The 14,234-nt window shown below is 37.8% G+C and overlaps 1 protein-coding gene across 1 annotated transcript in view; it reads left to right on the forward strand.

The window, feature by feature from the left end:
* The window catches only part of ITGBL1 (integrin subunit beta like 1), a 152,029-nt gene that overhangs the window by 49,744 nt on the left and 88,051 nt on the right, over positions 1-14,234 (forward strand). The gene's annotated exons all lie outside the window — the stretch shown is intronic.

Here is a 14,234-nt window from a genome sequence, read left to right on the forward strand (position 1 = left end):
GATTGATGTTCAAAAACCAAGGGCAGAAAAACCTAATACCTAGCAGTATAGTGGGGGAAGAGTATAGCCAAAATAAATCATGAAAAGCATTTGCTTAACATTTGGCAGTGCTGAAAAGAAGTGGATAAGTGTGAGCATAATTTAATGTGCTCAGAGTTATGTTTCACATTTGACTCATGAGCTGCACTGGAATTCTGGAGTATGCCCCTGTTATGTGTTCTTGGTGGTCTGATTTCTCTGTTATTTTTTAAAATGGGATTTTAATGCAGCTGTTTTTTCCCAATAATGGACAATTTCAATTATATACAATGCTCAGCTTGTTTTTAAACATTACTGTTCTCCCGCACATGCCGGAATAACCCAGTTTTATACATCTCTTCCTTTTGTAATGGTTTCCCTTCCTGTACTAAGAAGTTTTAGAGAGGTTACTTACTCAATTTCTGGGCTTACTAGCTGGTATTTAACAATTTGAATCTATGCTGTGACAGGCTATGTCACTGTCTTGTCCCATTTATAGTATTTGTATCAAGTGTGCATCTGCATTGTTTTGGAGAGAGAGGAACCACATTTTCTACCAGACACAAGACTGAAGAGGACAGTTAATGATTTCTTTATGTTCTCAGCTGAGAGATTCATAAATAACTTGAGAACTTTCCTGTTTAAGCAAAGGACTGAAAAATATGTTTTTTGATTTAAATCTGAGGAAACTCATTAACTCTGTTTATACTTTCTTGTTGACATGCTGCTGTGTGAAGCACTCCCACAAAGTGCTTATTTTAAACTGAGCTTTTTAACAAAAGCTGGAGGAAGAATGTACATTCCATAATTTGCTACATATGTAGAAACACCATTAAATAAAATTGTTATCTGTTCCAATTCACTAACTATACTTATCATGAAGAGTTATGGAGAAATGATGTTTTATAAAGTGTATACACAAGTTTGAAAGCATGCATTAAAATCTAGTCTTTGAATAGATAACACTAAATGTAATTATTTCAAATAAGAAAGTACATCTTCTGGGAGACCCTTGGTTTTAAAAAAGTCCTTGGTTAACCAGTCAGTCATTCCTCAAGAACAATTACTGAGCAATGATAATTACTCAAGATGCTACTAAATTTCACTTATGTGTAACCACTGTGGGAAGCTAGCAGCTGTTTTTTCGGTATGTGTCCTCTTTTCTCCTCTCCAACTCATCATACAAAGGAGATTTAGCATAAATTTAGTAGCTTCTGAATCAATGGTGACTATATAGTCATAAAATAGTCTTTGTGCAGTGATTTGGCTTGAGTTAGGCATAGGTTCTTCAGTGTGCAGCTCATGTACGGAATGTGCCAGGTTTGTCATTTTGACCTTTTCAGCACTAGGTTTACTACGCTGTGAATAATGTCTAAGACTCTTTTCTGTTCTCTCTTGAACTGTCTTACCCAGCTGACTTGTTCTATGTAATATTTATGCATCTGACATGTTTACTGTCAGCTTGTTTGACTAGCTGCTAACCAGCAAACTTTACAAGGTCTGATTTATTTATTTTTTTGAGAATGCTAAAGAGCAGTTGTAATGCATGAGCGCTAGCATTTGTTATGGATCCTAGTAAGAACGGCACTCAGACTCCGTAAGGTATTGATTAAAATATTTTTTATTGGAGATAACACAAGAAGGGAAAAGGCGACAGTGCAGACAATTTTATGGCCCTTCAGATGCCGGGTACCCCAGGTTGTGCAGTGTCTGATGGTCCTCTAGTCAGGGCTTGGCGCACTGTGCGGATCCCATCTGTAGTGAGGTTTGCCAACATTACGATCCTTAGATCTTTTACAGGATTGTCTTAGAAGTAAACAATTTTATTCATCATTTTTACTGTCAAGCAAAAGGATGTTCATGTGAGAACATGCTGCTTTACTTTAGGATAAAGGCAAGGACATGCAGGTGGCATCATCGCCAGGAGCCAAGTGGGAGCTGCCTACAGGCTTTTCCTTTAGGATTAGCTGGCTAAATTTATCCTCTGGCCAGGGATTATGCACAGCGTAGCACAGGCCTGAAGGCCATGGGATGGGTGCAGCGCAGCACAGCACAGGCCTGCGCCTTCTCAGGTTAACCCTTTTGGGGATCTCTAACTCCTCAAAGTACAAAAGTCTTCCGGTTGGGAGCACTACACTAATTTATTTTCAGAGATCCCTTTTGGCTTTCAGAAATGGTGATTCCTTCTGAGGTTTGAACAAGATATTCACCAAGGCTAATGGAAGATGGTCGGAGGGGTGATTAAGATGCTCAGTGCCATTTAAAAATTTAATACCTAGCAAATCAAATGTTCCTACTGCCAATCTGTTTGAGTTCATCAGTCCTTTAAAGCAAAGTTCATAATGTGGACCTATATTCTACTTAGCGTTTGGTACTGAGTTAATTTTGAATATGCTACGGATACAACATAACTTTACCCCTAAAAAAGTTTCTGAAACTTTTCTTTTTGAGTGATCTTATACACTGGGCACTTTTAAAGTATAATTAATATATATATATATCTCCATCCTAACTGGATATATTTTAGCTGTATAGTCTTTAGCTAAGACTCTTTAAACTCTTCAGTTTAGTGACTAAGGTTTTAAGGTTTAACACAGCTTTTTCTTCAAGTACCAGTGATGAATTAGGAGCAGCTTTTCCCACAAAATATCTTCCAGTAGCCTAGGTTTAGACATGGTTACTCTGCTACAATGAGTAATTGAAATTATCTAGCTGATTTCTTCTGCAGACTGTTCTCCCTCTCTGTGTTCGAGTCTTCAGGAGCACCTTCTCATGCTGAAGGAAACCCCCTTTCTCTCTCATAGGCCTCATCGCTACTTACAGATTGGAGAACCAGTAAAGCCCTCTGCCTAATGTTTTTTCAACATTGCGTATGTAACATTAAATTGTAATAAAATCACTAACCCTGTTCTGTAAAAAGCTCCTCTGCTTGAGCTAGCTGGGAAAGTCCATCAGGATTTGAATGTTTTGCTATCATTTTGTCATTTAATCTTAAATCAGTTAAAAAAATACACGTCATTTTGCAGCCAGGGGGCAGCGGTGTCGGGGCCGGTCAGGTCCTGGCTGCCAGGGCCCGTCCCCCCGCCCCGAGGGAGCAGGGCCCCGGCGGCCCCGGGGGGCGTCGGGCACCGCCGCGGGGATGGCAACGGGGACGGGGGGCCATGGCCGGGCAGGGCTGGGCCGTGGCGGGGCTGGAGCCGCTGCTGCTGCGGCGTCGAGGGGCAGCGACTGACGGCCCCGGGCTGGGGCCAGGGCTGGGCTGGGGGGAGGCCGGGGGGAGCAGGGACAAGGGGGCTGGGGGGCCCCCAGGGACGAACACTGAAAGAGAGAAAACATTGCAGGAGGAGGTAAGCAGTAGAGCCCAGAATATTTTACTCTCTATGCCCAGCCTATAATCAGGGCGTATCGCCCAGCTCTGAGTGATTTTGGGGGTGGGTGGGTGGCGAGAGGCAGGCGCTGTGGCACCGTCTGCAAGACTGGAAACATGAGGTGAGCGTCCTCTGTCCGTTGGGACTAAGATCCACAACTAGGGGCCTTGCGGGCCCTGGTACAAACAAGGCTTTCCAAGATGCCAGATTTACTGACAGGCGGCCCAAGGTGGGAAATTGTGGGGGCCCTTGTTTTTTCACAGGCTCCTTTTTTCCCTACACCTGGAAGTCTGGAAGTCCTTTGATGATGGTTGAAATCAGGAGCTGCCAGGCAGGCCCTCGGAGGCAGAGTTGTTCAGAAATTTGCGTGGCGCTTTTTTGAAAATAACTCCCCCCCCCCCCCGCGGCATTTCCCTTTTTTTCCTTTTTTTGAGTGAGTGAAGCCAGATGTCAGCTATTTAACCCCTGCCAGGAAGCAGGAATGCTACTTTGCTCAGTCTCTGTTCGGCAGTTTTGCACTCCCAGAAACAGATTTCACGTGTAACCATGGGCTGTGGGTGCAGCCAGGGAGCAGCGTCCCGGCCAGCGGCGCTGGCTGAGCTGCCCTCCCTTAGGGAACCCGGAGCACCGATCTGGGAGATGGGCTTTATTAAGCTCAGTTATTTCAGCTCTTGACTATAGTAACACCAACATGAACCTGCTGGGTTTATAAATCTTTTTTTTCCCCCCACAAGAACGTAGTTTATTTAGAGTGCCTACAAGTTTTAGTGTGTCCACGTGGTGAAATATTGGAAGCTACTTTGTATTTTTCCTTCTTTTTCCTGGAAAGGAATTGTTCCTGTCTCAGATATAATTTTGTTTGATATGTGGAATAGCTTTCTCTGTGCTGAGAAAGTAATATACTGAGAAGTGATCTTCTAGAAAAGCAAAAGAATACCCACTCTGTCTATTAAAAGATCTTCCTACTTAAAAGTTGATTATTTTTGGTCTCCAAAAAATGAGAAATCATTCAGTTAAAAATAAGTAAGGGATCTTACAGAACCATTTAATTATTAACGGAAACCTTGACTCTAGACTGTTTTGATGGATAAAACTAATTTATCTCTGTCTCCCTGAGATATTTATATCATCATCTGTCTAAACAGCATGAATCACATTTAAAATTATATCAACTTGTGCCACCTCCGGGGTAACAAACTGGAGCTGATTCAACTGAGTGTTGCTTTCCTTCAGTTTAATCATTCACAATATCTAATTGATTCTTATTACAACTGAGTCTGTTCACTTTACAGGGAATTTGAATTCATAACCAAGAGGGGGGAAAAGGAAATGGCACTAATCAGCAGTATCATTTAATGTGATTAGATTTTGTACCTTTTTAGTACAGGTATGGCAAAAATGAATATTGTCTTTGGTCCTTGAAGTATGTAACATAGACATAAATTCATCTATACTAATTACACTTACACAGTAATAAAATATGTAGTGCAGCTAGGTGTATATAGGTATATATACTCCTCAAGTAAAAGATTCAAGCTGTGAAAGACAGCTTGGTCTTGGAACACTGTCCAGTACATAAAAGAGTTAAAAACGTACATCTACACTTGCCAAGTGTTGCAACTGGAAATGAAATGAAATGAAATTGGAGTAGCAATCTTTTGAAATTCTCATGCTTTGCACGTTTTCTTTTTTAAACTATGATGAAAAAATCTTTCAAAATTTGCCATGTTCAAAAAAATTCAAGTCAACTGAAACTTTTTGACTTTAACATTCAAAAAGATTACTCGTTTTATTTTGCACTTTACAAGCAATCTAACAAAATTACATAAAATGCAATGTATTTAAATGAAGTAGCTGAAATGAAAATGTTCTATTCTGATAAGGTTTCTTTCTTATTCATCTCATCCCCTCTTTTCCCCACTATGTATAATAACAGTTTAAAAGCCTCGCAGGATATGTTAATTTTAGTAAATAGCCTGCTGAAAGCATTTTGACTTTCTCTAGTCATGACATACATTTCATGGATATTTTAAATGACTATGATGTAAAATTTAAAGTATCAAGATTGCAGTTATATCTGGGTGAAATATATTTGGTGAAATGGAAATAAAGTGAAGATCACCTGACTTCCCAATAATTGAACATATCAAGCATTATATGATTGTGTGGAGCCTGTGACTATTAACTACAGCAATGTTAGCAGATGGATAATTTAGCATTGACTGAAGTAGAAATATGGGGCATTTAAAATGAAGATAACTCTTTTGACCAGAATGGGGGAAAAGGGAGAAAAGAGACAGATCTGGAGGCTTTCAGTGGCCTCTCTTGGTTTAGAAGTCTGTGTGTTAGTGAATCTAAGAATAGACTTTTGCATTACCTGCTTCTTGGGGCCATGATGGGAGGGAACAGGCATCTCTTTACTCCCCTCAACAGTGTCTATGTAACACGGTACATTCAGTGAAGGTAATTTTTCAGTCAATTATCTTTTTTTTTTTTTCAAGATCCAGCTATATCCTGGGTAGGGTTAGTCTTTTATAACCATTCCTGTAATTTAAATTCTAATCTTTGCAGTTGAATTTCGATAGACGTAAGTGTGGCTTTAAATTTCCAGACTGAGTAAAATCATCCATAATGAGCTCTTTGGACAGAGGAAGATATCTATAGTCTCAGTAATGAAGAGTATTCTTTATATATATATATATATGCAATAAGTTAAAGAAACTAAGTAAAAGTTTGAATTCTGCAAACAAATTTTGATGCTTTTATACAGTTTTCTACTAATATTATTCAGTTAATTTAATTGTCAGAAATGTCTTCCAGAGGGCAACAGTTTGATTTTTTTTAATCCTAGTTTAAATCTTTAGTCTCTTTCCATTTTTAAAGATCTTGATTTTAAAATATTGTTTGATCTAATCCAAAGTTTCTCATTTCTATTCCTGTGATAAAATAACACATTTTTTTTTAATGAGAGCACTGTACTTACAGCTCATGTATGATGCTGATGCTAACCTTAAGCGTTTTCTTAAAATAATCTTCTGCAAATACTAATACTTTTCATCTCCTAATTGAGCAACAGTACTTTAAAATCAACCTGTTTGCACTGCTTGCATTGGAATATGATTAGAAGATTTTTAAACTGCTGTTTTCACATTGACTTGAGTGATAGAGAACACACGGAAATATCAGGTCCTTGTGCCAGCATTGAACAAAGAGGTTATAGCTAGAAGTAGTATTGCAGAGTGTGTATAATAGAAATATCTTTTATACCTAGTTGATTTATAACCTGAAACTAGTGTAAAATCAGCAGTCATGCCCTCACTCCCACCTGTGGCATATTTTTTATATTTTACTGTGGGTTCAACACTACTGAATAGCTGTTTACTAAGACATTGTACTAAGCAATTCCTGGAACACATAGCACACCTAGTGCAATAGGAATTTTTTACCTTTATCTCCTAGGGCCTTTCCTTAAGAAGTATCTATAACTGAGAGAAGATAATTCAGTTTCTGTTTCTATCTGTTCTCTAGGACTTCTGTTGGAGTTAGTGTTTCACACAGTTTATGATGTTTTTATTATTAAATTGCGTCCGGTAGAAATTAAATTGAAATGGTTTGTCGCTGCTTTTTGTTTTAACTCTGAAAATCCATTTCAGGTGGACTTAAAGGACGGGGGGGGAAACGGTCACTAAACGGAGCTGAAGAGACAAACCATGTTGCAGACCCTGTGTGCCCTTGTCACAGCGCACATACCCTTTAAGGGGAGCAGGAGACCACGTCTCAGTCGCTCTTCCAGGCTGCCCAAAGGCCAGCACTGCATGTTCTTATTCTTAATTCTGGGCTAGGTCAAAGTCTGGATGCCCAGAATAAACACAGAGAATTTGGCTTAATGTGAAACTTCGAAGTTCAAAGTTTCTTGCCTTTTGGGGAATATTCAGATGAAGGTTTGGTTTCTTCCCCTCCCTAAAGCCCTCTGGGCTTACTGTGTTCCTCTGAAAATCTTTGATGCAGTTCTCTTCAGGTCTGTGGTTTGATGATAAAGGCGTTCCAGTGACAAAAGTGGCTTGAAAAGTTCCTCTACCAGTAGGCAGCTTTTTTCCCCTCAACTTCCCCCTATTTTTGGTGAGTTGTTTCTAAACTCAAATCAATTCCCTTAACCAATCTACATTTTAGTCCCCTGCACAATTCAGCTGGCATAAGGAAAGAAAGAAATACCTGAGAGAAAAAGAAGCTGGCATTTCTGTGAAAGTCACTACATTGCTGTACCAAATTTCGGACCAAATTTCTCCCCAGGTAATACTGCAAAGGTCTAGAAGACAGCTGTGTTTCACTGGAGACAACACAACACAACACAACCAGCCAAGCCCCTGACCTTAAAGAGAGATTCATTTCAAGTGTATTGACTTAAAAAAAAAAATGCAGTGAAACCTACTGTTTTTTCAGGAACCGCAGGAATTCTGGAACAAGAGACTTAACAAAACTCTTCAGCTGAATGCAAAGCGTAGTTATTGAGAATCTCAAATACAGCTAAACAGAACAGGCCATATCGTTAATCTTATCCTACTGTAATCTGTAATATTTTCACCAGCTTTACACTGGTGTGAAGTAGCAGACTCTATTCCGCTAACTACATGAAAGAAAGACATCCAGTTGGAAAGATCTATTAAACACATCTTTACTGTGTTGGTCTAGGTCAAAACTGGAGGACAATGTTGTAATTCTTTTCTTACTCAAAGTTTTCAGCTCTTACAATTCAATCATCCTTCCTAGCTAATAGCCCAATTTAAAGAGGGAATCCACAACAGCAAGTCCTTCGTATTTCTTCACCTATTTCATGAAGTGTTTTTCAGATTTGAAAAGCACTTCATGAATCACTCAGTGGTTGCTAAAAATGAATAATAATGAGCCCAATTCAATTATCATGCCAGCTGCTGATTTCCTTCTGATGACTGACTTTAAATTATAGAACAAAATCCTTGTGCTAAGTCTTCTCACCTGCCTGTAGGAAGTTGATTTCATTAAAATATAAAAATGGGAACTGCCCCAAATGTGTTCTTACATGGAATAATTGGACTTCAGTTATTAAAAATAAGTGAAAGTGAGGACATCTGAGTGTATTCTGATGTCTGGTCAAACAGCCTGGTTCTTTGTAGTGCAGTTAGAGACTTCTCTTGTAATGACAGTTACTATGCTATAACTAATGCTGCACAACCACATAAATAGTTATTCTACCAAAGGCAGTATCTCCGTTAGTGTTGCTTAATGAACCAAGGATTTATTTAAGAGCTTGATCCGTGCAGTTGAGCAACTATGCGATTATAGTTTTACAATTGCCCCTAGACAGGGAGTGCTCTTTTCATCTTGCTGAGAAAAAGGACAAATGTGGTTTGAAGGATACTACATTGCCCTGTTTTTTTTTTTTTAAGCTAGCTATTTCTAATCTTACATAGCATCTGAGAAGCTCTTAAGCATTTAGAAGTTAGTCCTTACCAAATTTTCTATAAGGAAATTAAATATCATTATCACCTTTATAAAGAGGAGATTTGAGGCTCATCTCTTAGAGCTCTAGTGATATTATCCTGTGTCTGAAGTTATCCAGAAAATAAAAGATTCAAGGGTTGAACCCAATCTCCTTTCTTTCAATTTGAAGTCTTAACCTCTAGATGAGTCTTCCCTTGTTTTTCTTTTTTGTTAAGTCTTTGTAAGGAGTCTATTTTTTGTGCCCCACTATTGCTCAGTGAACAAAGTAATTAGGAGATATAGACATGAATACCTTCACACATGCTCCTAGGTTGGAAAAGCATGGGAAGTAACAAAAGTCATTTGTTTGACTGTATGCATTGACTGTAAGGAAGTTTAACTGAAGGCTGTACCAGAGCCTTCAGTTATTGAACATTAAGAGGAAATCAAAAAATGTAAGCTAAAACTGGTACAAAGGTGCAGAGAATCTTTTCCAGTAGGAGGCACAGAAATAGCAATAGCACTGCAGAGAAGTATAATTTCTGCAGGAACATAGAAATGGAGGCAATGATCAAATGCAGTTTCTGCTGTACCCAATAATTATGTCATATACTCATTTTTGTAAATTGATTGAGATCAACCTGTAAATAAGCTGATATCCTTCTTCTTTCTTATTCAAAGTATGTCAGAATATTTAGAGGCTGATATAGGTTATTGTGTAGACAAGTGAAGCAAAAGAAGGCAAATGAAACAATGTTTATTTGCACACATATGTGTCTAGTTATGCATCAAATTCCAGAGTCAAACCACTTACCTTTCTGTATCCTTTTCGACATCATGGGCTGCCCAGTAGTTTAATGAAGAAAGATGGCATCCTCTAAGGACTATGCAGCCCACATAGGATCTGAGTCACTCTGCAGAGGTGCCTGTCTTTCATGATGGATTACAGCAGGATCCCAGAGAGATCAGGCTCCCAGTTTGGTGCCCTGGATACACACAGTTCGAGTGGATCAAATGTGGGTTTGGAACTTTCCTCAGAGGTTTTGCCCTTTCTTCTTTTTTTTTGGACCCTATGTTTTCCTACATGTAGTAGGAAGACATTTTTTTTTCATAAATGCACTTAGAATGATGTTGGGAGCCTAAAGATAAAGTGTGTGATCCCAAACAAACGAATGTGGTTTAAATTACTGTCTTTTAGCTGAAATGTTTTAACTCTTAGCCTATTGCAACCTTGCAAGTGGCTAAAATTTGACTACAGTCTCCCTTGGAAAATGGCACTCATTCTTCTGAAGATTAGAGACTTCATGGTATTTTCCAGCTTAAATTTACCCTCCATTTTACACACATTATGTGTAGCATTTCAGATGCAACTTTGCTAACATTTTCTGTCTCTATGGATAAAACTTCAGTGGGTACATCTTGGGACCCTTCCAGCTCAGGTCACACCATCTTTCCACGGTTTACATGACTATATAGTCACTCCCTTCTCCTTGTTTCCACTGGAGAGGTCTTAGCCGATAGCATTTTTTACTTGTCTCTGGAGTGTGACCTTGCACCACGTCCTTCTAGTTTCAATCCATTTTGATTACTTCAGACCCTCAGGCTGTTGGTCCAGTTACTTCTGTATGTTTTTCCCTCTTTACATTTGTACTGAGGCCTTTCAGTTTTCTGTCATCCTCAAATGTGGTTAGTATATTCTGAATTTTTATAACACCATGATTAAAATATAAGATTGGTGCAAAAAAAAAGTCCTTGGAAACATCACCAATAATCTTTTTCCATCCTACTAATATCCTTTTCAGATCTAATGTTGTTTACTTCCCTTGAGTCAGGTTGAGATTGTTTTGCATTTCTAGTGCACCTCATCCAGAATAATTTATTTTTCCTAAGTGGCACTGTATCCATGCTTACATCCATATCAGCTAGATTTCCTGTGTTCCCTTTCCTAAAATATTAATTATCTTAATAAAGAGAAATGCCAGGTTAGTTTGGCATAATCATCATCTATTTTGGGATAAAGTCATTATTCATTTTATTCCATTTTTTTATTATCTCAGTGTCTCTGGTTGTACTCTCCTTCACAATTTGTTTCAAATCCTTGCATAGCTTGTGAGGTCAGAGCTGCTTCTTTTTAGTTGTCTGGATCATGTAAATCCATTTTTCTTAAAAGAAAAAAGTGTTAAGTTTTCTATTTTTCAGACATTCCATTGCCAGCCTGATAGATGCATTAAAAATCTTTGCTATTAGACTGTTGTTTTTTTTTTTTTTCATGTGAAAATATTTTAAGTACTCTGGGGTGGAGATTATTGGGTCCTGCTCTCCTGGACTAGACATCTCCTTACAAACAGTTTTATGTCTTTGTTTGGTCTCATCTTAGATGAGTAATTTTCATTTCCATAGTCTCTATCATTAGCCACACTGCATTTGCTACTGTAGCCAGCATCCCCATATTAATTTTGCTTTGGACTCTCTGTAAATTATCTTTAATCTTAACTCCTCTTTGCTGCTCAGTGAAGCCACTGTTTTTCATGTTTTCTTTTTATTTGGATGGTGAACGTACATTTTAGTACTTGTAATTTTTGCAAGATCTGATCCTGCCTAACATTTTCCGTTCTCACTTTCTCCATATATTTTCTGACATCTGACAGCTTTCTTTGCATATTAGTCTCATTTTCCACCCCACAAGCTCTTTGCATATATACTTTGCGTATATTCGCAGATACACTCTCTGAGGTGATTGCTCAGCTAGTCAGAAATGGAGCCCTTCATTATAAAAGCTTTTCTCCATGTTTGAAGCTGCAAATTTCTCATAGCCTACAGCCACAGCCTTTTTCTTAAAGGAATTCCAATCCTTTCTTGAGTCTTCACTTCACTGTTTCCCTTATTTTCTGTTTTTTTTTTTTAAATGAAATTCTGATTTATTTATATTTAGCCATTTATTTATGGTATGGCCATTTTAAAAAAAATGGAACCAATGTATCATCACTCACTCTGAGACATGCTTTTCTTGACCAACTATTTAATAAGGTCTTGTAGCTCAGTTTTCTGTTGTTGTGTCACATCCTCTGATACCTGTTTTCCATGCTTAATAGTAGGATTTATATTCTGAGAAGTTAAAAAATCATCATAGCTTTTAGAGTGCTATTTACTTTTTGTTTGGTGTTTCATAATATTTGCTTTCTAAATAATACAAAGATCTATATCCAACAAAAATTATCCTAGACAGTCCTTTCTGAAAGTGATCTGAAACCAGCTGGACACCTTTGATGCCCTTTCTAAATCTCTTACAGCCTATCACATGCTTAATTTATCATCCATCACATCCCTGTTTTTGACCTGAGGAAGGACCATGTGGTTGGTGCAAGTGGATATGCAAAATAAGCAAGAAGAGGACTTCTGTGTCCACTGACTTGCAGATCTACAGCATTATATATATGACAAGGAAGATGCAGGGAGTTATAGAAGCTGCTGCAGGTAGTTTTATGTCCTTCTGCGCTTTAATATAATCCTCTCACCCAAATTTTTGAATTTCCTATGGTAGAAAATATACATGTCCAGCTGAAAAAGGGCAAAATGTTGCCCTTGCTTTACAAATTGAAAAATTATCCAATTGGCAAAATTAGGTTATTTTAAGGGGGGGATTAAGGTAAAAGTTATAAATACAATCTTACAAATTCATATTATTTAAATTATTTGTGTTTGTTCTGGGTTGCATGCAGGAGATATTCCATTATTTCTCCCAGTTCAATTTCATTAATTTCAGTTTTATGTATTTTCTTGTTAAATAAAGCCCCAAACTGCTCTGCATGACTACCCTCATGAAAGTCTTTTATTAATTTTCTTGAAGCAGGCCATATTAATTTTAAGTGAATTTTTTTTCTTTATGCACCAGTGTACTTAGATTAAAGCATCTCTCACTGAGAGATGTTAGTGCTGCTGGACCCCCAGAACTAACCAGCAGTGGCTTCTGAATTGCTCTGTCATTTAGGAATTGGAACAGGACAATCAGTCCTCCTCCTTTTATTAAAGCCTCTTTTCCTCGTCAGCAGACATCAAATTGTTAAATCAGAAGAGTGCCTAACATGGAAGAGCCAAAGTTATTGTGATAAGTACTGTTTCAAAAGAAGGAAAATACAGGCAGATGGTTATGTTTTGTCTCTAGTTTTTTAAAAACACCCTAGGACTTACCTTCATTTTCCAGAATGGCTTATGCCATTGACTATCAGTGAAGCAGAATACTCACAAGAGTAGCTTTTTAATTAAATATTTTATGTCCCAGTCTTTTTTCTTCTCCTTTTCCACTGGACAGGCATTCAGCAATTTTTAAGAAGGTGGCAGCTCCTGTTTTAAAACAAGCACTAATGTGAAACTCTCTTGTGTTTCTGAACTATGTTTTTTGAACTATTGAATTGTATCTTGTCTTAGAACCATCTTGGAAGGCAAAAAAAAATTTCTTTATCAACAAAAAGATACTGCTCTTTCTCTTTAAAACATTTTATTTACAGGAGTTATTTAAATTCCTTATTACTGGCAGCAGACTGGGTTTGTATTTTCAGGGAGCTGATTCTAACTGAAGGCAATAGATGCATTTAAAATAGACTGTTAAGATTCTATTTTTGATATGTAGTTATTGGAAAAGATTCTTCTTCTGTCAATTGGGTATACATTCAAATGGTATTTATTTTAAAATTGAATATTCTAGATTAAAAGATTTAAAAATGTTTGTACATTTGCTACCTAAAATTGTAAAGCAATGCTAAAGAATTAAGCGATAGTAATTTATACCTAGAATCGAATCTGGAACATGATGCTTAATGTGCAACATAAATAGTGCAAATTGTCAATTCATCTAAATATTTGGGCATTTATAAAGAAAATTGGATAATTTTTAAAAACTCAAACTTTCCTCGCTGTTATAAATCTTCATGCTATTAGACATATTGCAAATTTTAAGCAATGTATTAATCAGTTGATGGAATCCCAGCATGCCATCTCCTAATAGATGGAGCAGTTGGATTGCTTCTTTAAGATACTTCACAAATAGCCTAGCAAATAGTCATAAGTAAATAGAGTCCTGTTAGGATGAAAATATACCACATTGCCAGTATTGTGTCAATATTTAAAGATAAAAGTCAGTTTTGCAGCAGCAGCCAAGTCTGGGGGTGAGGTGGGAGAGGGCTGGAGGGATTGATAGCCAGAGGGGGCTGCAGGAAGAAGGATTTGCGCCTTTTAGTAGAGGTGGGAGCTGCAACCGTTGCTGCATGGTGGAGTTATTGCTTGCAAGTGTAGCTGGCTTTGTGCCATAATAGCTAATTCATGGGTCCTCAGGACACTGTATTTAGCTGTTCTTTGCCTGTAGCTTGCCAAAAATGTGAAGGGAATCTCTCCAAT

Source organism: Apteryx mantelli, chromosome 1, assembly GCF_036417845.1.
Source record: "Apteryx mantelli isolate bAptMan1 chromosome 1, bAptMan1.hap1, whole genome shotgun sequence".
Lineage (NCBI taxonomy): Eukaryota > Metazoa > Chordata > Aves > Apterygiformes > Apterygidae > Apteryx > Apteryx mantelli.